General features: G+C 62.5%; 1 protein-coding gene across 1 annotated transcript in view; it reads left to right on the top strand.

Annotated features, from left to right (window-relative positions):
- Window positions 1–21,805, top strand: part of KCNK9 (potassium two pore domain channel subfamily K member 9) — a 77,312-nt gene that overhangs the window by 24,907 nt on the left and 30,600 nt on the right. The window lies entirely within an intron of this gene.

Raw genomic sequence — 21,805 nt, 5'->3', positions numbered from 1 at the left:
CATCCAGGCCCGGCAGGTGCGGGCAGCCGCTGGTCCTGGCGGGCTGGGCGGCCGGGTCCTGCTCCGCGCCATGGGTGCTCGGTAGCATCTGTGGTTCTCTTCTCCTTTGTGAAGGGGTCTGGCCCACTTTCGCCGTTCCCACAGCGCTCGGCCTTTGGAGAAATTATTCTCTCACTCGGCCCTGGGCTGCCTCTTGGGGTTTGCACAAAACAGCAGCCCTGCCAGACTGGATGCGGGGCACAGCTTGGCATCGAGGGTCAGACCAGCCTGCAGGACAGGGTCGTGGAGAAGAGCCACGGGCCTCGGGGTCAGGCAGGCCTGCTCGGTGGGACTCGGTGTCTCAGCCTCAGTTCCCACCGGCTGTCCCAGGGTTTGCACACCCAGAGGGGACGCCCAAAGCATCTGACATCCCGAGTCCTGCAGGACCCACCGTGCCCGCCGTCCACCTTGCTGGATGTAAGGGATGCGGCCGCAGGGCAGTGACAAGCGAGGGGGGGCTGTGTACCTGCTGGTGTACAGAATTTTGGCATTTTAGCCACATGGTGTTTGTACATTGGCGACAACCACTAATGATGTGTGTGCCCATCTTGCAGGGGACAGCGGTGTCTGTGAGGCATCTTGTGCACAGAGGGCAGTCCCTGCCAGTCCTGTTTGGTCTCCAAGCCCCCCCAGGATGGGTTTCTCATGCCCAAGCCCAACTGGAGCTCCTGGACGGGGAGGCCCTGGGCCCAGTGTCCACCGTCCCTGTGACATCACACCTGGCTGGCTGGGGGGTGGGGGCGGCACCCGTGCCCACTTCGTCTCCTCGCCCTGAGTTCCCAGTCTTTGCACTCTGCTGAGCTGGGGGCGGGGAGGGGTGAGCAGATCGTGAAGGAGGTTCTGGGGACCGTAGACACGTGGGCTGCGCTGGTGGCTGCAATGCGTGTCCTCGGTGGGAGGTGGATCTGAAGGGGGCAGGCCCACGTGGACTGCTTCTCAGGGAGGCCCGTGTGTCCCTGAGCCCCAGAGCCTGGGCTTTTACCCCTGCCTCTGCGGCCTGCCCACCGGGGGCTGTGGAGAAGCGTGCCTCTGCTTTATACGAAGGGTAAAGTGAGCCTAGGCCAGTGCCTGACACATGGCAGATCCGTAGTAACCACTTACTCTCGTAGAATCAGGGGCAAGCGAAGGCCTCAAGGCCCTTAGGGGATGAACATCCCGTTCTCCGGGTGGCCTTGTTCTGAGGAATCCGAGCGTAATCGTCAGGCGCAGTTTCTGAGTGCCCGTTCTGCACCCGCCCCAGCTAGGAGCGGAAGTGAATAAGCCCTGGGTCTCGTGTCTCAAACAGCTCACAGAATGGAGTGGGAGAGCGACACGAACTGGCTGACGACACTGCAGGGGACCAAGGGCGAGGAGGTGGGACGGGGGGCAGGGACGTGTATCAGTCAGCGCGGGCTGCGGCCGTAACAAGCAAGCCCGGGTGTCGGTGGCTCCGCACAATACACGTTTGTTTTGCTCTCACGCCAGGGCAGGCCAGAGGCTCTCTACTGCTCGGTCATTCGGGGCCCCAGGCTCCTTCCAGCTTGAGGCTCTGCTCCCCTCAGGTCCTCGGTGGCCTCTCTGTTCCGCCGGGGGCTGGGGAGGCGTGAGCTGGGCGTTGCCACGGGACAGATCTGGGATCGTTGTGCCTCGCTCCTCCCGTCCCACGGGGTGCCACGCGGTCACGTGGTCCTGCCTGCCTGCAAAGGGGCTTGGTGCACCTGGGCTCGCTATGAGCCCAGGACGGAGCCGGGCTTTGCAAGGTTTGGCCGGCCCAGCGGGGGTCAGTCGAGATCTTCCGGGAGAAGCTAAGTTGGGCTCAGGCTGCGGAGGTCAGCTGGGAGTGGGGCGAGGTCCTTCCGCGCCAGGGCCAAGAGAGCCCGGCTCATTCTGGGGGCGGGATGGGTGGAGGGCAGCGTGGGGGGCTGTAGGATGCCTCCCCACTGCCCCCGCTGCCCCCCGTCCCCGAGTCCCCGGCTGCTTTGGTGTTTGTTCCCAGCTCAGGCGCCTCCTGGGCACCCAGGCAGGGCCCTGCTGCGGACAACGTTGCCTCCCCTGTCCTCCTACCTCTGCCCTTTTGGGGCGGCTGGCCAGCCGGGGCTCTGGGGGCTGGACTACTTTTCCTGTCATTCACATGGCCGAAGGGCAAGGAGCCCGGATCTGAATCCCTTTGTGTCTGACTCAAAGGCCAGTCCTATTTCTAGAACCCCACAGTACTTTTTTATCCCCCTCCCCAAGGCTGTGAGGACGTGGGGTGGGGACCCAGCGTGGGGGAAGTTCGAAGGGGAGGAGTCGCCATGTCCCTGGGCTGCCCTGCCAGAGGATGTGGCCCTTGGGGGCGGCCTTCTGAGAAGTGCCTGCCGTGCACGCAGGCCTCCCCGGTGAGGGATCCCCGGTTTGCCGCCTGGCCTCAGGGCCGGCGGGAGTCTGAGCTCGGGTGACCCTGGCCGCCTTGGTGCTGTTGGTGTCCATGAAGATGTCAGCAAAGTTGGAGGGCCCAAGGCGGAGCACGGGAAGAGGGGGACGGGGGCTCCCAGCCAGGTGGGGACGGCACAGGTGTTCCAGGCCGAGCAGGCGCTGGGGTTGGGGGGTCCGGGATTCTGAGTCCCGCCTCCTCCCTCCGTGTGCCCAGGTGTGGGAAGGAACCTCAGGTTCGTCCTCCGTGCCCTGGGAGTGCTGGGTCCCCTGCCCCAGAGCCAGATGGCCCCGGGGACCCGGGCGTCTGTGTGCCCGTCTCGGTCAGTGCAGGTGGCCGTAGCAAAGTGGCTGCAAGAACACCGGTTTATTCCTCACAGCCCTGGAGGCCGGGAGGTTGCTATCGCAGCCGTGGTCGCGTGAGGGCCCGATTCCGGGCTTGCAGGCGGCCACCGTCTGCCGTCAGAGAGAGAGAGAAGACTGGTTCCTTCCTTCTCCTGAGGTCCCGGGGCCCCAGCCTCATGATCCTAATTACCTCCCGATGCCATTGCACTGGGGTTAGGATTCCAAGACTCCGTATGAATTCTGCGGAGACACAATCGTTCCGTCCCGAGCAGACCCCCAGATGGGCTGGCTGTGGGCAGGGGCCTGGGGGCTGCCATCTAGACCCCAGGAGCACAGAGGGGCGAGCACACGGTCTGGCTCTGGGAGGGGGGCCCCGAGTCCGGCCTTGGAGGAGGTGCTGGCACACTGGGTGTGCGCGTGCGCAGGGGGATGCCGGGGTGGGCCCCTCCCCGGTGCCCGCTGCAGCGGAAGCAGAGGCAGGCCTGACCGTGTCTTGGGCCGCGGTCCTGCAGCCTGCCGAGGCACGTGCCCCGTCGTCCCCAACACGTGTGTCGCCGACACTGTGCATGTATATGTGTCTGCGCCCTCTTTCCTGCCTGCTTGTGCCAGCCGTGCAACCCTGGCGAGCTCGCGAAGCTTTCCCAGCCTGATCTTGCGCATCTGTAAAATGGGCTCCTGGTGCCAACCGGGGCGGACAGTTGGGGCCGCTGACCAACGTGTGACTGCAGAGGTGACAGGTGGAGCGCACGGGGGCCTGGCAGCTGCCCGGCACCGCTAGGGTGCCCTGTTGGGACTCCCGGCCCAGGCCCAGCAAGGGCTTCTTCGTCGCAGCGTCATCGAGGTGCGGTGCACACGCCCCACGGTTGCCTCCTCGAGGTGTGCGATGCCACGGTGTCTAGTATGTTCACGGACTGTGTGACCATCCACGCCCCCGCCAGCTTCAGAGCTGGCTCGTCTCTCCAGAGAGAAGCCCCAAGCTCTTTAGCTCTCACTGCTGCTGCCCCCTGACCCCCCGGCTCCCCCCGCTCGAAGCAGACACTGCCCTCCCCTCCGTCTCTGTCAGGCCAGGTCCTGAGCCCGTTTGCTGGGTGTTCGGGGGAATCAGGTCCCTGAATGCCTCCTCACTGTAGTCTGTGCCCACGTCCCACTCTGACAGGGGACGGGGCGGGGCTCTGTCGGTGGGCAGCGGGCCGAACCCATCTCTCACCATGTCCTGTCATGCCCCTGCCTCCCCCGCCCTGGACTGGCTACACCCCAACTCCCCCACTCTGGCCGGCCTGGCACCTAGCCTGGCACCCTGTGACGCGGAGACACGGGCCCCTCGAGGAGCCCGTGAAGGTCTGTGGGCGTGGCTGCTTCTCCCTGGGGCCCGGTCCCTGGAAGATGCACGGGACCGGAAGGGGGGCTGGCCCTTCTGTGTCCCTGCGCCGGGCCACGTCCTGGGGAGCCTGGGCCCACCCGGCCCCGCGGCCCCTCTGCTCCCCGCTCCCTGGAGGCGGTCCTCAGGCGTGGGGCCGTTGCCATGGGAATTGTGTATTGGGATCTATTTTGAGACCGTTTTGTAGTGTGATTTTTTAATACAGCCTGGGGTTGGCTGTGGTTTGTCTACGTTTGTCCAAGTGAGTGAGTCTCGACTAGCCAGTGGGGTCCGGCCATTATTCCTGGATCTCACATTGCCCAGACCTTGGGCAGTTAGTAAGAGGTGACGGGGCCTCACAAGGACCCCCTTCGAAGCCTGGGCTTCCCAGCCTGCCTCCGCCAGGTGCAGAGGGGCTGACACGGTGTCCTGCCCCCGGCTTCTGCCTCCGATCAGCTGGGTGACATCAGTGGGCGGGGCGCGTGCCTCTGCCACAGAGGAACCGGGGAGCACCTCCTGGGCACCCGGGAATTACATGAATGCTTAGGGGTAGGGGGCTGGCCATTGAGCCTTGGCAGGTGCCGCGATGAGTGGCCACCATTGGCATTAGCTCCAGCTGCCACTTGGCCTGATGCAGGGTCTCCCTGGCATTGGCCTGATGCGGGGTCTCCCTGGAGTTGGCCTGATGCGGGGTCTCCCTGGAGTTGGCCTGATGCAGGGTCTCCCTGGCATTGGCCTGATGCGGGGTCTCCCTGGAGTTGGCCTGAAGCAGGGTCTCCCTGGAGTTAGCCTGATGCAGGATCTCCCTGCCGTTGGCCTGATGCAGGGTCTCCCTGCCATTGGCCTCATGCAAGGTCTCCTTGCTGTTGGCTCTTACAAGAGGCCCCAACGTCCCCTGTGCGGCATCATCAGAGCATGACCTATGTTCATACACTCGATGTTTGCGTGTCGCACCTGCCTATAGACCCCACAGGGTCTGGGCCGTCTGTTCCTGCGATGCCCACTGTGTGCCTGGTCCCTGGGAGCCGCAAACAAACACTTGGAAATAAAGAAGGAACGTAGTAAGCTCAGTGCCGCCGTGCAGGGACAGCCCGTGGGGCCTTCTGGAGGCATCTTTCGCCTCCCCTGGCAGGCTTCAGGGTCCTGCTGCTAGGGGCCCCGGACAGCATCACCAAGGAGGGATAAGCCAGGAAAGGGAGCAACGGAGGGAGGCTCTGACGGTGAAGCGCTGCCCATGGTTGGGGTCGGGCCGCTGGGAGCCTGGGCACCCCCCGTCACTGGGCTAGCTTTGCCGCCCCTGGCCCCAGGGGCAGAATGGCGGGTGTGGGGCCTGCGCCCCTGCAGGTGCCTCTCGCTCTGTTCCGAGTGCTTCCTTCTTGCAGATGCTGTCGTTGGAAGGGGCGTGGATGCAGGAAGGGAGCCCGTGGGCTGAGCCGAGCAGGGGCCACTAGGACTCCCGCTGCGCGCAGCTCGGGGCTCGGGGGCCGCAGCCACAGGTGCGTCGTGGGCAGGCTCAGGGCCCTGCTGCGGAGGCCGGAGGTGGGGAGGCCAGGCTGCCCGCATCTGCCCCACACGGGAGTCTTCACCGTAGAAAACTAAACGTCGTGACTACTCTGATATCACACGATCCTCGTGAGACCAGTTAGAAGACACGGATAAGGAAGAAAGACCTGCCGCTCCCGCCCGCCACGCCTGTGGTTCAGGGATTCCAGATGCTGCCCGTCCTCACCTCCCAGACACGCATACAGCCGGCGCCCACTTCTTGCGCTTCTTTGCTCTTACAGAAAAACACGTTCGTTCTCCCCTTAGTTTCCTGTAACTTCGGGGATTCCCGTTTAGCAAACCCACACCCTGCTTTGGTGATGTGGGTGTAAGGCTGTGGCCCTGGGGGGCCACTTAAATAAACGGCCTGTGCAGTGGAATCTTCCTAAGCCACCTTCTCCGGCGTCGGGGACGTGGAAGATTGCACGTCGTGGTCATCGCGATGGCTGCCGTGGTGAGGTGCTGTGCACCCGCCTTCGTGCGTCCACGCGCGGCCCTCTACCTGCAGCTCCGAGTCACACCCGTCCAGCCCCGTTCCGTCCTCATCAGACAGGCCCTCGGGGACAGAGGAGCTCTGCATGGCCGTGCAGGGGGCGCCTGCCCGCGGCGCCTGGGCCCTTGGGTGGCGGGCACGGAGGGCAGCCCACATGCGGGGCGCGCTGCAGGGTGCGGGGGTGCTGTTGAGGCTCCTTGGCCTCCAGGTGCTTGTGCACGACACCAAGAGCCACAAATTAACGTCCTGAGGCTCAGTGTTCCTCGTCTCCATGATGGGGACCACTGGGTGTCCACCTTGTCCACCTTGCACGGGAAGTGTGACGGCGCCGGGCCCTTGGTGGTGTCAGGTGCCAGCCTTCCCAGAGAAGTGCATGGATGGCACTGCTGGGTAGGGGCATCCCAGACACGCTGGGTGTAAGTTCCTTCTGCTCCCGGGGCAGGGCCAGGCCCACGGTGCACCTTGGCCCCTGCCAGCAGGACCTACCTGGAGCCACTGGTCCTCCCTCTGTGCCCGTGTTGTTTGGGATGGGCTTTACAGTGGGGAAGTGGCCTGCAGGGGTGACCGATGGGGGTGGGTAACGAGGGCAGGTGCGCTCCTCCCCTGGCAGCTGGGTGCCCTCCGGGGCTCCTGCTGATCATTCGGGGAAGGGCGAGAAAGGGCCCCCAGTTGAGTGATTGGTGTCGCTGCTGAGAACCCAGTGCCTGTGTGCGGGGTCAGCGGCCCCAGAAGTCTGAGGGGTTTGGCAGGTCCGGGGTTTCTGGGTGGGTGGGGAAGGCGGGGTGTGGGGGGGGGGGCTGACCTAGTGGCAGCCGTGTTAGCCCAGTGATCCCCAGGGAGAAGGGGTAGATGCAGGCGGGTTTGGTCCTGCTGGGAGACACGCGGCTTCAGGGCGCTGGCTCCGGAGCACAGAGGTTGGGTAAGGGTCCCACTCGGGGCGCCGGGCTCTCGAGGGCCTGAGCCCACACCCCGTCCTCCCGCCGCCCGCGGGGTCCTGGGGTGACGCCCCTCTCCGGCCGCTCAGGAGGGGTCAGGCGGCCCGACGCCGGGGTCTGTGTGCGGGTTGCCCCGAGGGTGACAGGACCTGAAGGGTGGGAGGCTGTGGGCCCCAGGGGCCCCTGGTCTCCCCACAGGAGCGGGGTCAGCGTGGGGAGGGCGCAGCGGAGCCAGGGTCTGGGAGGGGGCTGGGCTCACCACCGCCGCTGGGTGGCCTCTGCGGGGACCCCCTGTCTCTGGGGAGGCCTGGCCCCCGGCTGCTCTCGGGGACTCAGGCTGACAACGGTGAGGCCCGCCTTTCCTCTCTGGCCCTTCGCTCTTATAAAACTGACAGAGTTTGGGAAGGGGGAGCTGTGCTGGGCACCTCCTGAGGGTTCCCTCCCCTCCTCTCTCCTCTCTTCCCCTCCCCTCCCCTCCCCTGCCCTCTCCTCCCCTGCCCTCTCCTCCTTTTCCCTCCCGTCCCCTGCCTTCCTGTTCCCTCCTCTCCTGTCCCCTCCTGTCCCCTCCCCTCTCCTCCCCTCCTGTCCCCTGCCCTGCCATTCCCTTCCCTCCCCTCCCCTGCCCTCCCTCCCTTCCCCTCCTCTCCTCTCCCCTGCTCCCCCTCCCCTGCCCTCCCCTGCCCTCCCGTCCCCTCCCCTCCTCTCTACTCCCCTCCCCTCCTCTTCTTTTCCCTCCCCAACATCAGAAGAAGGTGAGGATCCCATTTTTGTCAAATTGATTCTCGCCCACGCTGTGGCCTGTGGAGCTCCGATGCTCAGGCCCAGGCCAGGGGTGGGCCCGATGGGCAGAGTGGGCACCAGGGCGGCGGGGACCCTGCTGCGTCAGGTGTCCTGGCCCCAGGCCACCTCTCCCACCTTCCCGACGGCCAGAGAAACACCAGCAGAAGGGGGAAGAGACCCCTGACGGCGGGACCTTTGTGCACGTATCTTATAAGTCAGGCGACACCCTTCGGGGTGAGGTCCCAAGGGAGCGGGTCCTGCCTTGACTTCGGAGTCGGGCGGCTTTGAACCCCAGATGAGCTCACACCTACCATGGGGCCTGGATGGTCCCCTCGGCCTTGGGAGGCCGCAGCTGTCCCCGGTCCGTGGGGTGTGCGCCATGGCCCTGGGCTCGCGAGGATCGAGAGACAGTGGGCGTCTCGCGTGGGGCGCCGGCACACCCACTGCCGGGCGTGTCTGTCTTCTTCCCCATCTTCTGGTCCCAGAGCCCACATCTGTGGGATGGAGGGCCAGGGTCCCGGGGAAAGGACCCCACTGAGCCTCCTCACCTGGAATAGGTGCCTGCCCCGTTGGGAGCTTGTAATGAGCAGGGACGTGTTGCTGCGTGTGGACAAGTCCCACAGAGACGTTTTAGGGTGTGGCGAGCTGGCGTTCAGTAAATGGGTGCCTCTCTCTCCCCAACGTATCGTAGCCAAGTCCCTGGTCTCACTGCATTAGCCGTGCTGGAGCCATCTGTGTGCTCAGCCCCGTGCCGTATCACGGAGGTGCTTGTAGACACGATCACGTGGGGCCTCGTTTCACAAATGCGGGGACGGCAGCCTGACGCCCGTCCCACTCGGACAGCTCTGAGGCCCCAGGCACGCAGGCCTGAACCAGCCGTGCCTCCCTGCTCCCCCCGCCCCAGCCCCCTCCACCACGGAGCCCTCAGGTGCAGGGCGGGCAGGTGCTGGGCCGGACTGGTGTGGCCACGGTGCTGCACATGGTTAAGGATGAAAACTAGATGGAGTGAAAGTCAGTGGAAAGAAAGAAAATCAGACTAGATGTTGCCAAAGACGTGGTGAGGCGCTGGTTAAAAGATGCAGGTTTTTTTTTTTTTTTTTAATTTTTAAAGATTTATTTATTTGAGAGAAAGAAAGCACGAGTGTAGGGGGGAGGGGAGCAGAGGTAGAGGGAGAAGCAGGCTCCCCCCTGAGCAGGGAGCCCGATGCGGAACTCGATCCCAGGACCCCAGGATCATGACCTGAGCCGAAGGCAGATGCTTCACCGACTGAGCAGCCCAGGTACCCTGAAAGATGCAGTTTATTGTGGATCTGGATCTTTCTGTGCGGCCAGGTACCTCCCCTTCAGTCAGCAGGCAGGTGAGCACCTGCTGTATGGGACGCTGTGGTGGTTGAGAGCACAGGCTCAGGCTGGCGGCTGGGTTCGAGTCTTACCTGTGCTGCCCGCTGGCCTCAGGAGCTGGGTGACTAATGAAAGGGCCCTCTCTAGGATCAGTTTCCTCATCTGTGAAATGGGATGATGATGGTGCCTGTGGAGCTCAGGGAGCCAGACCCATGTAAACCTGCCAAAAGCCAAGAGGTAGGTGCTCACCTGTATCTATTTATTTAGCATTTGATGGATAGAAGGGTCCCACACAGCGTTGCATACAGTGGGGCTTAACCCCCAGCGACAGCATTGCGTATCATTTTACCTGTGCTAGGCAACAGTACAGGTGGGGAAACCGAGGCCCAGGAACGCTAGGAACTTGCCTCTGGTCGCCCAGCAGTAGACGGTAGAAGCAGACTTAGACCTGTGTCCCTGTAGGACGATTACGCTTATTCCCTCCGGGTTTTCCCCATCCCGTAGTGGGGATGCCGACAGCCACAGTGTGCACACCTGGTCTCTGGGCGCAGACCCCAGGTGGGTCCTGAGTTCTCCCTTGAAAGCCTGAGCCTCGGGGCCACGTGGCTATCGTTTGAGCGCTTTTCTGCATCCCAGGTCTGGTGCTGAGGGAGCACAAGGGGGGCGCTGATGAACTCAGCTCCTGTGAAGTCCTTTGGAGCTGTGAGTCTCCCATGTGGCTGTGCCAGGTGCGGCCTGCGGCCTCACCTGGCACCCAGGTAGACAGGTGGAGTCTTGGTGTCATCCGCATCCCCAGGGACTGTGTGCATTCAAGTTAGAGAGGCACTGGTCTGGACAGTGGGCTCTAGGTCCTCCTGCCCCAGCTGTTTAGAGGCAGATCTTGGGGGTAATGACACCCCCTTTGTGCCTTGTTCCATTTCACAGAAGGGGGAGTTGTTAGGAGCGGGTGAGGGTGAGGAGCTGAGCTCCATGAGGACCTCCTGTGCAGCACCCCGGGCAGCTGGGGAACCTAGCAGGTGCTCAGTGTGGTAGGCAGAGCAATGCCCCCTCACCCCAAAAGCCGGCACACCTGTGAGTATGTTACCTTGCGTGGCCAGGGAAAATTTAAGGTTGCGAATCGGCTGACGTTAACACGGGGAGCGTGTCCTGGTTCATCCGGGGGCCAGGCTGAGGCCAAGCGTCCTTAAGAGCAAGGCGGAGACGGAGATGGAGGTGGAGAGCTGAGGGGGGGGGGGCGGAGATGCCTCCCACCTGCTTTGGAGGCGGAGGAGGGAGGAGGGCGAGACCCAGGCAGCAGAGTGCCAGAGCTCCCAGAAAGAATGGGATCCCCTAAACCCTGATTTTACCCATTTTTTCTGACTTCCGTGCTCTTGAAGTGTAAGAAAATACATTTGTGCTGTTTTAGGCCACAAGTTAGCGGCGGTTTGTTGCAGCAGCTACAAGAAACCAGCACAGTTGATACATGTGAGCCCGATTCCTTTGTGTCAAACTGTACTGGGGTCTGTCCATCCTTGTTTTGGGAAGTGAGCATCCCCACCCCCAAATCTTTCAGGTAGAGCTACCGCCAACAAAGACCCGTTGGGGGTCCTTTGTGCGGGCGGGGTGCTGCCCTGGGGACTAGCAGGGGCAGGGGAGCCCTCTTTAGAGCTCCTGGGCACTGAAGGGGTCACCCCACCCAGGCGGTGCTGCTCCGGGCCTGAGGTTTGTCCTTCGCCTTCCTGCTCCCACCACAGCAGGAGGGCCAGAGGCTGGCTGGAGACCTGCCCTTTGGGGGAATGGCGGCAGAGGCTGATGGCCAGGACCCTAATCCCCTTTTTTGCACTTATTAACCGTAACAGCTGGGGAAGGGCAGGGTCAGCTGCCGCGTGGCTCGGTAAGAAGAGCTTCTCCCCCTGCCCCCCTTCCCTCCTGCCATCCCTGACCTCGTCCTGTCCTGCTCTGGCCACACCTGTGCGTTCCTGCAAGCTGCCCCCGCCCCCAGCCCTCCCACAGCTTCACTTCTGGAGTCCTGGGCAGGGGCGGGGTGGGACCACTGGCCTCCCCGCTCGCCTGCCTCCGTGTCTGTGCTGCCCTCCTGTCCCTCCTTGCCGCAGGACAGTGGGCCTGTGGGTAGGAGGCCAGGCCTGGAGGCTGGCGGGGCGTGTGGGACCTCGGGGAGGCCCAGGATGGGCCTGAGGAGGAGATTGAGTCATGACACAGGCCCCCAGAGCATGGACAGCTGCATAGTGCTGAAGCCCAGCAGCGGCTCCTGAGAGGGCCAGGCCCTGGGCAGGTGCTGGAGGAGGGGGGGAGGGGGAGGAGGCGGAGGGGGGGAGGGGAGGCAAGGCTGTGTGCCCAGGGCCGCACCGTCAGGCCCTGAGCACCTTGTAGCCCCAGCTGAGGCGCTCCCGACACCGTGTCCACCTCGCCGCCTCACACTGGGCAGCAGGGCCCCTCAAGGCAGTTGCCCTGGCAATGAGGAAGCAGGGTGGTGTGGGCTCTGGAGGGCACGAGTGGGTGGGCTCGGTTTTCCTGGGCGGTGGCTCTCGGCCGCCCCCTGGGGGTCATGGGTCCAGACCTCGTTGGTTCTTCCTTGGGAATAAGAGCTGGGCCAGATTTCCACTCTTGAGTCTCGTCCCCATAAAAGAAGGAGGTAGTCAAAGCCCTCAGGGCACCCCGGTGGTAGGCGTGGGTTAGCTGCCCCCCTCCCCCTTCCACCTCCACCTCCACGTCCAGCCCAGGAAGCAGGGAAAGCGCTCCCACCTGCCTGCTGTTCCATGAACACTTGCCCAGGACACCATCTCTCACCATCTCTCCTTCCTGCCTCAGTCGGCTCCAAGCCCCGCCCCGACCACACTGTCATCGCCCTCTGTCCCCTCCTGTGTCACGTACCTATGCCCTGGCCCTGCCTCCTTCTGTCACAAGGGAGTTTCCATTCCAGTCAGGGAGGTACAGCCCCACTGCCGATTCCGGGTCCTCCTCGGCGGCCAGAACGGGGCCAGCAAACAGTAGGCGCTCATTACATGCTTGTGGCCTGCATGAAGGGGCCCTGCGGTGCAGCTCGAGGCCTGGGGACGGTTGGGGAGCTGGTGCTCCCGAGCCCACCTCTCTTGGTTTGAGTCCTGGCTCTGCTCCTGGGAAGTATCTCAAACGGTGCATTTTCTTGCACTTTCACCAAAGATGCATGGCAGGTGCAGGGGTGCCTGTCGGGAGCTGGGGGAAGCAGGGGAGGGGGCGGCAACGAGGGCTCTAAGCTGGGCTCCTCTGCCACAGGCTCTGAGACTTCCCGAGGCCGATGACCTCGCTGCCTCAGTTTCCCGTCTGGAATACAGCAACATCACGGATCGGAACAGCCTCTGTGGGAGCAGCGGTTGCGTGCGCTGTGTCCGCCCCGCAATGACAAGGCGGCGCGTGGCTTGGATAGTCAACAGGCGTTTGACTGAATGAAGAACGTCCCCAGTATGTGACTGTCTTCACAGGTAGCAAACTATTTCCTGAGTGACGTCATGAGATAAAAGGGACAGAAGATGAAAACAAATCCAAAAAATAGTCTCCTTTAAAGCTTTACTAAAATACTCACCTGGTTGCCTCTTTTATGGACGATTCTGAGCTTCGTGTGCCCGAGCTGGGGCGTGGAGGCCCTGCCTGCCTCGTGAGCTGCTGTTCCAGAGCGTCCGCGGCCCGTGACTTGGGGCTAAGTGCTCCGTAGAGCCTCCCGTTTAGCCGATACCGTCATATTTCCGGGCAAGTGGAGGCTTCATTTAATGGCTAAGAATAGCACGTTTGGAGGGGTGGCCGCTCACCCGGGGCCACATGCACGCAAACCAACCAAACAGCTCTGACCGGCGGTTTGCGCAGGTCGTGCCTTCGCGTAGCCCAGGTATTAGGGCGGCACGTAAAGGTGTTCAGTGAAGCAACCTGCTCCTGCCCTGTTCCGTGGGCAGGACAATGGGACGGTACGCATCAGCCCCCACCTCCCTGGGGCATCCCTGGCAGCTGCCGCAGGGCCTCTGGCCAAGGGACCTGACCCTGGCCTGCCCCGGTGCGGAGGCAGCGTCTGTGCTCCCCCATCTGGGTCGCCCCAGCTCTCCTGTCACCCCGTGACCAGCGCTCTGGGCGAAATTCTCTCCGTCCTGAAGTCTTTAGGTGGGCTCTCATTCCCTGCCGGACGTCGGGGAGGCGAGGCTCGGAGAGGCCCAGCAGCCAGGTAGGGGCACCAGCATGCCCGAGTTTAGTTCTGGCTCAAGCGGGCACCAGCCTTCCCACCACACGGTGTGGCCGGGCTTCCCTGGGGTGACAAGGCAGGTGTCCTGGGGGGACAGGGGGGACCTAGCCAGGAGGACCATACAGGATGCAGATGGAGGGTGCTGCATACAGGTGCTGCGGTGGGTGTAGAAGGCCCTGGCGTCGGGTCTGCGGGGAGACACGGTGAAGGAGGGCGCACAGGCTGTGCTGGGGGCCGCGCCGGGCAGTGGGGGTGCCGGGGCACCGTGTGACCTGTGTGGAAGCTGTGCTCGGGCCCTCGGGGCTGGGGAAGGGGGCCATGGGGAGAGTGTGGCCTGTGTCAGGGGACAGGTGATGGGGGCGGGGGTGCTGAACCGGTCCCCGCGTGATGGAGGCCAAGACCAGCGACGGCTCTAGGAGACGACCGCGGTCGTTTAGCAAGTAGAGGACGAGCGCTGTGAGAGTGTGAGCCCCGCCGGGATCCGGCCTGACAGAGAAGGGGTCAGCTGGTCGCAGGGAGAGGGTGAGGGGCTGTGGACGGCGTCCCGGAGCAGGGGCCGCCCGAACGGGCTCACCTGTTTGGTCCTGGGAGCAGCCTGTCCTTACCTGGACCTGTGGGAGGCGGGAGGTGGGAGGCGGGAGGCGGGGGCAGTGGTGTCCTGCGCCGAGTCACCTCCCGCCCCCTGCCCAGGCCGCCCGGTTTTGCCTTCGTCCCGTCATTCTCAGCTCAGGTCTGGGCCCCAGGCAGCGTTGGGTCCCTGGCACCCCGGCTCATCCCAGTCTCCCTGGCCCCCGTGTCTCCTGAGTGCCCCCCAAGTTTTATGGCTCAGCCTCCATCGGAGGGACCACTCCTCTTTGATCCCGGCCCCCTGCCCTCCCTCCCAGGGCTCTTCCTTCTGTCCAGGTGAGGGATGGGGGGGGGGAGGGGGCGCTCCTGGGGCTCCCGCAGCTCTCGCTGGAAGGCAGGGAGGCTCTCTTGAACCCCGCCTTCTCCCCCAGGAAGCCTCCCTGACTGCCCTGGATCCTCTCTCTCCCCCTGACCCCGGTTGGCAGAGGCCACGGTGACATGGGAAAAGCTGTGCATGTGGCCTTCAGCAGTCGTTCCCCCTCTCGGGGCCTTGGTTTACTCGTACGCGAAATGGGGTCAGCACCATGTTCCCTGCAGGGTGGATTTGGGATGGCGAGGATCGCCGAGACGCTGGCACAGGGCCCGGCCCCTCTCCGCCCGCTCCCAGCTGCCCTGCCAGGTGGCGCCGCTCCGGTCCTTCCTGCCCCGACCGGTGGGCGTCTCGGGCTCTCGCCCCCGCCCCCCGCCCCCGCTGCCTCCCTCCGCCCAGCTCCGGGCTCTAGAAAATCTGCCTAGTCAGGTCTGAATGAGGGAGAGCCAGCCAGCCAGCGTGTCTGGGTGGCGAGAGAGGCTATTTTGGGAACGAGCCGGGGAAGGAGTGTTTTGTTTTGTTTGCTCCTCGTGATTACAAGAGGTGGCACAGTCCTGCCTCCCTGCTCCTCTCCTGGACACCGAGGGAGCCGAGCGGGCTCCGGGGAAGAGAAGGAGGGACGCGGTCCTCCGCGACATGGGCTGTCAGGCTTCCTGACGGCCAGAGGCCGCGTGGGTCTGCAGCCCCCATCACTTGTCGCTGTCAGCTGGTTCCGGAGCCATGTCTGAGAGGAGGGGAGTGGGGGGGAGGCTCGAGAAAGCAGGGAACTCGGATCCTGACACACCAGACTTTTATTTCCAGCTCTGCCATCTGCCTGTGTGTCCACCCATCCACCCACCGACCTGTCCATTTTGAACCAGCCGTCCTCCTGCTCGCTCATCCACCCCCTCGTCTGTCCCCCAACCAGCCATCCATCCATTTGTCCCTTTGGACCATGTATTCGCCTAACCATCCATCTAGCCATCCATCCACCATCCATCCACCCATGCACCCATCCATTTGTCCCTTTGGACCATGTATTCGCCTGAGCATGCATCCATCTATCTTCTCACTTATTCATCCACCCTTTTTTCTGCCCACCCATCCAGCCACCCATCTGTCTATCCACCCACTCACCCATCCATCCATCCACCCATCCACTCACCTACCTACCTATCCATCTGCCCATCCATCCACCTACCCATGCATCCATCCATCCATCTACTCATCCATCCATCCATCCACCCACCTACACATCCACCCATCCATCCACCCACCCACCTATCTACTCATCCATTCACCCATCCAGCCACCAACCTACTCATCCATCCATCCATTCATCCACCCACCTACACATCCATCCATCCATCCATCCATCCATCCATCCATCCATCCATCCATCCATCTATCCATCCATCCATCCATCCATCCACTCATCCATCCACCCACCCACCCACCCATCCTTCTGCAGCAGGCACTATAGCACAAATCTGTGCTTGGTGCTGTACGAGGCTCCAGGATAGTATGGGTAATGAGATGCCCTGCCTTTCCCAGTAGAAGCCATGATTACACAGGAATTTGGCATTGAATTTTTATCTTTCTGGATCCTCCAGTATCTCCGGGTGCTTGGAAAGCTTCAGACTAGGTGCAGTGTGAGGGAACCACATGGGGGCCAAGATGAAAGACTCTTGGAGGACGTGATACCTCAGCTGGGACCAAGGAGAGTCCAAATGTCTGTCCAACCTGCCGGGGCCTCCACGGCTGCCGCCTTTGCTGAGGGAAGAGCCTGGAGGGCAGCCCTGATGTGGGGATGGGCTTCTCATCAGAAAGCCCGAGGGTCTGGGGCTCAGAGAGGAGTAGGGGGTGGGCGTGGGGGTGGGGCGTGGGTTAGATAGCGCTTGGCCCTGAGTGCTGGAGAGCGTCTGCCCTCTGCCTGCCCATTGGGTAGAGTCCCTGGGATGCCTGGCAGGGGTGGGGGTGTGGGCACCTGCTCCGAGGCCTGCTTCCTGTTGGAGGCTCGCTCTCGCTGACCGGGCAGCGCCGTCCTCGGGTGAAGGGAGCTGGGGCAGTGGGACACAGCACCCGAGGGGCCTGGTGGCTCGTGTTTTACAAGTAAATGTTAGAAATACTCCCCAGAGCCTTCCCTGGCTGTGTAAGCAGAAAATTGAGATAAACCTCAGTTATTCTTAGGTTATGCTTGGTTATTTAGAGTTTTCTTTTCCTTAAAAAAAAAAAAAAAGACTCATCCTTTTCCTCCCCCAAGAGTATTAAACTGGAAAGCTCTGTTCTTGAGGGAATTGAATGGACAAGGCTTTAGGCTCAGCGTCGTGCCCTGGGCAGTGACTTGCTGTGTGGCCTCCGTGCACTCGCTTGCCCACTCTGGGCCTCCACATCCCCCCACCCCAGGGTGAAAGGATCATGGGGATTAGATCTGACCCCTCCTGCCCCGAAGCTCTGCAGTTTGGGGACGCGAGAGGCGAGGTCCCTGGCAGCGTGGAGCTGGGAGGGTGCCGCCGAGAGCAGAGCAGAGCTGGCCTGGGGAGGGAGGAGTGGGCCTGGGGGCCTCCGGAGGGCGTGGAACACAGACTCCTCTTGAGCTGGTAATACCGCCTCATGTTTGTAGGGAGGTTTGTGGGTTTTGAAAGCACTTCCCCTTGTGCCGTCCGATTTAGGTTTTGAGTATCTGTCCAACAAGCATTTAAATATAATGATCCCTCAGAAACGTCTGGAGAGAAGAGGCAGAGGGGTCTCCGGTGGGTGTTCTGAATGTGGGCCACGGGAGGGGTGAGTCCTGAAATTGGGGGGAGGGTCCCCCGTTGCAGGGGGGCGGTGGGGGCTCAAGTAGGCGGACGCTCTGGGCAGGGGGGCTTCGCTTCAAAGCAAATATGGCACAAAAATAGAGCATTTCAGGTGCACTTTTTATTAAGATAAAGCCAAATGTTTGTAAAATGCGTTTGTAGTGTCCTCCATTCCCAGCCACGTATCTGTGACCTCTTATGATAAAATACTTGCAGAGAGAGTGGTCCTTGTCCCTTGGAAACCCGGTATGGAATCGGAGGCCCTCAGGGCTGGCGATTTTGGGATTCTCGTCCGTCCCTCCACGGAGCAAAGCCCAGGTGGCTGGGATGTGCCAGGCGCTGTGCCCCATCGTGTCAACATTGTATAAATATTCGAGCAGAGATTGAGTGTGGGTGGGGCTCGGGGCGCAGCAGCAAGCCTCCCAGGCACACACAGTGCCCCCGCATCTCCCTGCCGTGTGGCCAGCGTCGCCCTCCCCGGCTCCCAGGACGGTGAATTCTGACTGCAGGAGAGAAGGTGCGGGGGGAGCCGGGGCCGGGAACCCCTGCCCGGCCCCTGTGGCTCAGCAGGACCCTCAGCTGCTGCCAGGGAGGAACCCGGTGTCAGGAGTGCCCGGAGGGTGCCACCTGCCAGCCAGCGGTGGACAGCGTTTGGCTGCACGGCGCTTGGCATATTTATGGGCCCGTGAAATATTAACTAATCATCACTTAGCACTTTTCTCCTGAACACTCTTTGGGGTCCATGTTCCCCCTCCCCAAAACATGCCCATTTAATCCACCTCCAGCTCCCAGCACGAGAATCCCACCCTCGGAGCATCCCAGGGTGGGTGGTGCCCCCATCTTCCGAGTATCCGAGGAAGCCCCCTCGCTGTTTGGGGAGGGGGTCCTGGGGGGCAGCAGCAGGTGCGTGGCACATGGTCAAGGAGCCAGGGTGGGTGGGCGAGATCCCCAGTGTGGGCACCTCCATGTGTGCTTGTGGTTGGCTCACCATGCTCCGTGTGCTTGGGTCCTGAGCGACCCCGGGGGCGGATTCTGGGCTGTGTGGCTCGGTGCCCCGTGGCACCGCCGCAGCATGGGTCTTCCACTTGCACCCCTGGGCCCACTGGGGATGACGTTCCCTGGTTCCTGGGGGGTGTGAGAGTGAGGATGTTTGAGACTCAAACTGGTGCTGCAGAGGGTTCCTGAGATGGGGGAGTGTGAGGTAGACTGGATGTCATCAGGTCCTCGGGGGGCTGGGCCTCAACCCACATGACCAGAGGTCAGAGAGGGCTGTGGCGGGAGGACGTGCTGGTCAGGCGGGCTCCTTCCCTGGGCTCAGGCCGGAGCATCAGCCCCAACAAATGACCCTGGAGCCCAGAGCCAGCGCCCTTGTGCACAATGCCAGACAAAGACTCGGGCGAGGGGCTGGAGGGGGCTGCAGTTGGCAGGATGGGGGTGTCAGGGGAGCCAGCGGATGTCTGTGTCTCTGACCGTGGGGCACCTGTAGTGGTGACGGGCCCAGCTGGGGCTGCAGAGCGTCCGAGGCCACAGGGGCTCCAGGCCTCCCTCGGGCTCTGGCTCCTCCTTGCACGTTGGGGAACGGCTCAGGGCAGGTCGTGCAGCCTTGGTCTTGTTTCTGGTGACCTGTGGCCTGGTGTTCTTGTTTGTGCATTCATCCAGATATTCTTTTTTTAAGATTTTATTTATTTATTCATGAGACACAGAGAGGCAGAGACACAGGCAGAGGGAGCCTGATGTGGGACTTGATCCCAGGACCCCACCCAGACGCCCCTCATCCAGATATTATCGAGCTTCTGATATTAATGGGAACAGATGCTCTCAGGAGTGAGTGGGGCTCTGCTGGCCACCCACCTGGGCTCATCAGGATCAACCTGAGGGGGACGAGGGGCCAGGCAGGGGGTGACGAGGGGCCGGGCAGGGGAGTCTCACTGCATCTGCAGCTTGAGCACACTAAGGGATGACAGGCAGCCGCTTTGGTCCTCTCACCTGTCATGGGGCAGAAACCCTCACCCATATTTTGGGCAAAACGGCCCATTTCCCAGAGATTTCTGGTTCTTAAAATTCCCTCTGGGGCAGCAGCAACCATTCCATCTCTAGGAGGCTCCAGGCCAGTCCCTTCTTGCTTGTGGTCAGATGACGAGGACCCTAATGTGGGGTCGGGAGGTGGTCCCTCCTCAGGGTCGTCCTCCGTCAGTGGGGAGGACAGGGAGGAGGATGGATGGGGCGGAGCAGGAGCAGCCACAGGGCGCCCGGCCCTGCTTAGCCCCTGCCCCCGTCCTAGGTCAGCAGCTGCCCCCGCCGGCTCACCCTCGGGCCCGTGAGTGCTCCCCCGACAGTCATTAGCCTCATGAACCCCTCGTGTACGCCAGGCCGTCACGGTGTTCGAGGGGAGCTGCGATGCAGGCCCGGCTGGCGAGGCCGTTACCACCATCCCGTGGAGTCGTGTGCTGACGTGCGAGAACTCAAGCTTACTGGTGTCAGGGTGCCCCACTTTTGCCCCTCCGGTCTATCCAGACAGCAACCGGAACGACACATTGAAAATCAAACCAATCTTGCTCCTTTTGGATCTTATTCTGGGTGGAACAAGAAGCCACTCGTGAGTTCGAAGCCAGGTTCTTCCCATGGACACAAGGCCCCTGCCTGATCTTAAGTTCCCAGGCCATGCTGCTCCTACCACAGGACCTTTGCACATGCTGTTTCCTCTGCCCGGAATGCCCCTCCCCCAGCTATCTGCCTGGCTTGCTCTCTCACTGCCCTTCGGGAGAGGAGAAAAGGGCGCCCTTTCTTGGCCTCCACTTGTACAACCCTGCCTCTTTCCTTGGTGAACCTAGAATTCCCACTCGGCTCCCGTCCCGTGGAGTCTCCGTTCTGGTGCAGGGGGAAGTGTGGTTTACTGCTTATCGGGTGGTGCTGTGGTTTTCTGCTCTTCCCCCAGGTCTTAGAGCGTGTTAGGTGCTCGGTACGCATTCTCTTAATGAGTGGTTGGGGCACAGAGGTTGGTTTTCCCCGAGTTACACAGCCAGGAAGTGGTAGGGCTGGGATGGGAAGCCCTAGAACCAGGCCCCGTTGTCTTGCGGGTGCTGGGGAGCCATGGCAGGCACTCGAGCCGGGGAGCGCCCCTGCCGGCACAGTGGGCCTGGCCAGGGAGAGGCCCCCCGCCAGGCTGGGGCTGCCCTGGGGCTGGATGAAGAGCCTATAGCAGGAGCCCAGTGAGGGAGGGAGGCGATGCATGTGGGACACATTTGGGGCTGACGGTGGCCCACCCTGCTGACTCTTTGTTTTTGTGAAATCCACCCTTGCTGTCCACCCACAATATTCTCTTGCTGCCAACCACCCCCCAACCCCCAAATCAAAGGGCCCGGGCTCACCCAGCAGCCTCCCGTGCCCCGGGCTTCAGCGTCTGCGTAATTAAACACACACACGCCACTGGGGCCAATTTTCCGGATCACGTCTACTTGAAATCCTTCCATTTTCCACCAGCTGAACGGGAGTGAGAAAGGATAATTTCGGGGGAGCGCATCCACCGTCAGTGGACACGGGGCCTCGCAGCCCAGGCCCAGGCTGAAGGTGTGGGAGGGCGGACGCTCTTCTTGCAGGGCGAACATTAGCTCAGCTGCCTTTGGTTATTTTTGGGGAGGACGTTCACAGGAGGGGATTATGAAAATGGGTGGACGTAATTCCTTTGGCTTCCAGTAGCTGCTTTCCCCTTCTTAGTAGCGACCCCCGCCACCGGGGACATGGGGGGTGGAGACTGAGCTCGGGAAGGACAGCGACTCCCCAGGCCAGGCCCCCCGCTCCCCCAGCACCAGGCGCCCCTGGGTACGCGTCCAGGCCGGCTCCGCAGTCAGAGCCCCTCCAGGGCCACCGGAGGCTGGGGCGGGCTCCCTGCGGGCATGCCCGGGTCCCTCCAGGTCTGCAGGCTGGCAAGACCCTTAACCCTGCTTGGGTCTCTGGCTTCAGGGCTGAGACGCGGCCGCTCGGGGACGGGCTGGTGCCAGCCGGGGCTTGCGGGCAGCAGGCGGCGACGGTCAGCTCCCGCGTTTCTGTGCTGAGCCGGTCAGAGGTGGGAGGCCGGAGCCGCCTGTGAGGGGGGACAGTGCAGATTGCTGGGGTAGCTCCCCTTGAGCTCAGATACCTGTCAGAACGTATCACAACTTCGGAGCGTGCAATCTGGTGGCACTTGGTGCATTCACTGTGCATGCAGCCGCCACATGTGCCCCGTCCCTATCGTCGCCCCCACAGGGGACCCTGCACCCACACACACCAGCCCCCTGCTTGCATTTCACATAAACGGAGTCAGACACGTAGGTGGCTTTTTGGCATCTGGTTCCTTTCACTCGGCATCAGGTTTTCAAGGTCCATCTCGAATCCCCCCCCCCCCCCCCCCCGGTCTAGGGCTGAGTACTCTTCCCTGGAGAAGGAGCACCCCTTGCTCATGTCCCCCTCCGTGCGTGGACACGGGGGCTGTGGTCACGCGTGCACGACTATTTCTGTGCTTCTTGCGGTTCCTTTTGGGGGGACTTCTCATGGGAGAAGAATCGGGGGCTCGTGGGGAACATCTGTAACCGAAGGACCCCCCTGGCTATTTTCCGCAGTGGCTGCACCAGCGCACAGCCTGTGCTTCCTTCAGAGGGAGCAAAGGTAGACGCTGGAGACCTGTGGGT

This window comes from Canis lupus, chromosome 13 (genome assembly GCF_003254725.2).
Source record: "Canis lupus dingo isolate Sandy chromosome 13, ASM325472v2, whole genome shotgun sequence".
In the NCBI taxonomy this organism is placed as follows: Eukaryota; Metazoa; Chordata; class Mammalia; order Carnivora; family Canidae; genus Canis; species Canis lupus.
Note: the sequence above shows the minus strand (reverse complement) of the source record. Positions and strands in the feature narration are given on the sequence as shown.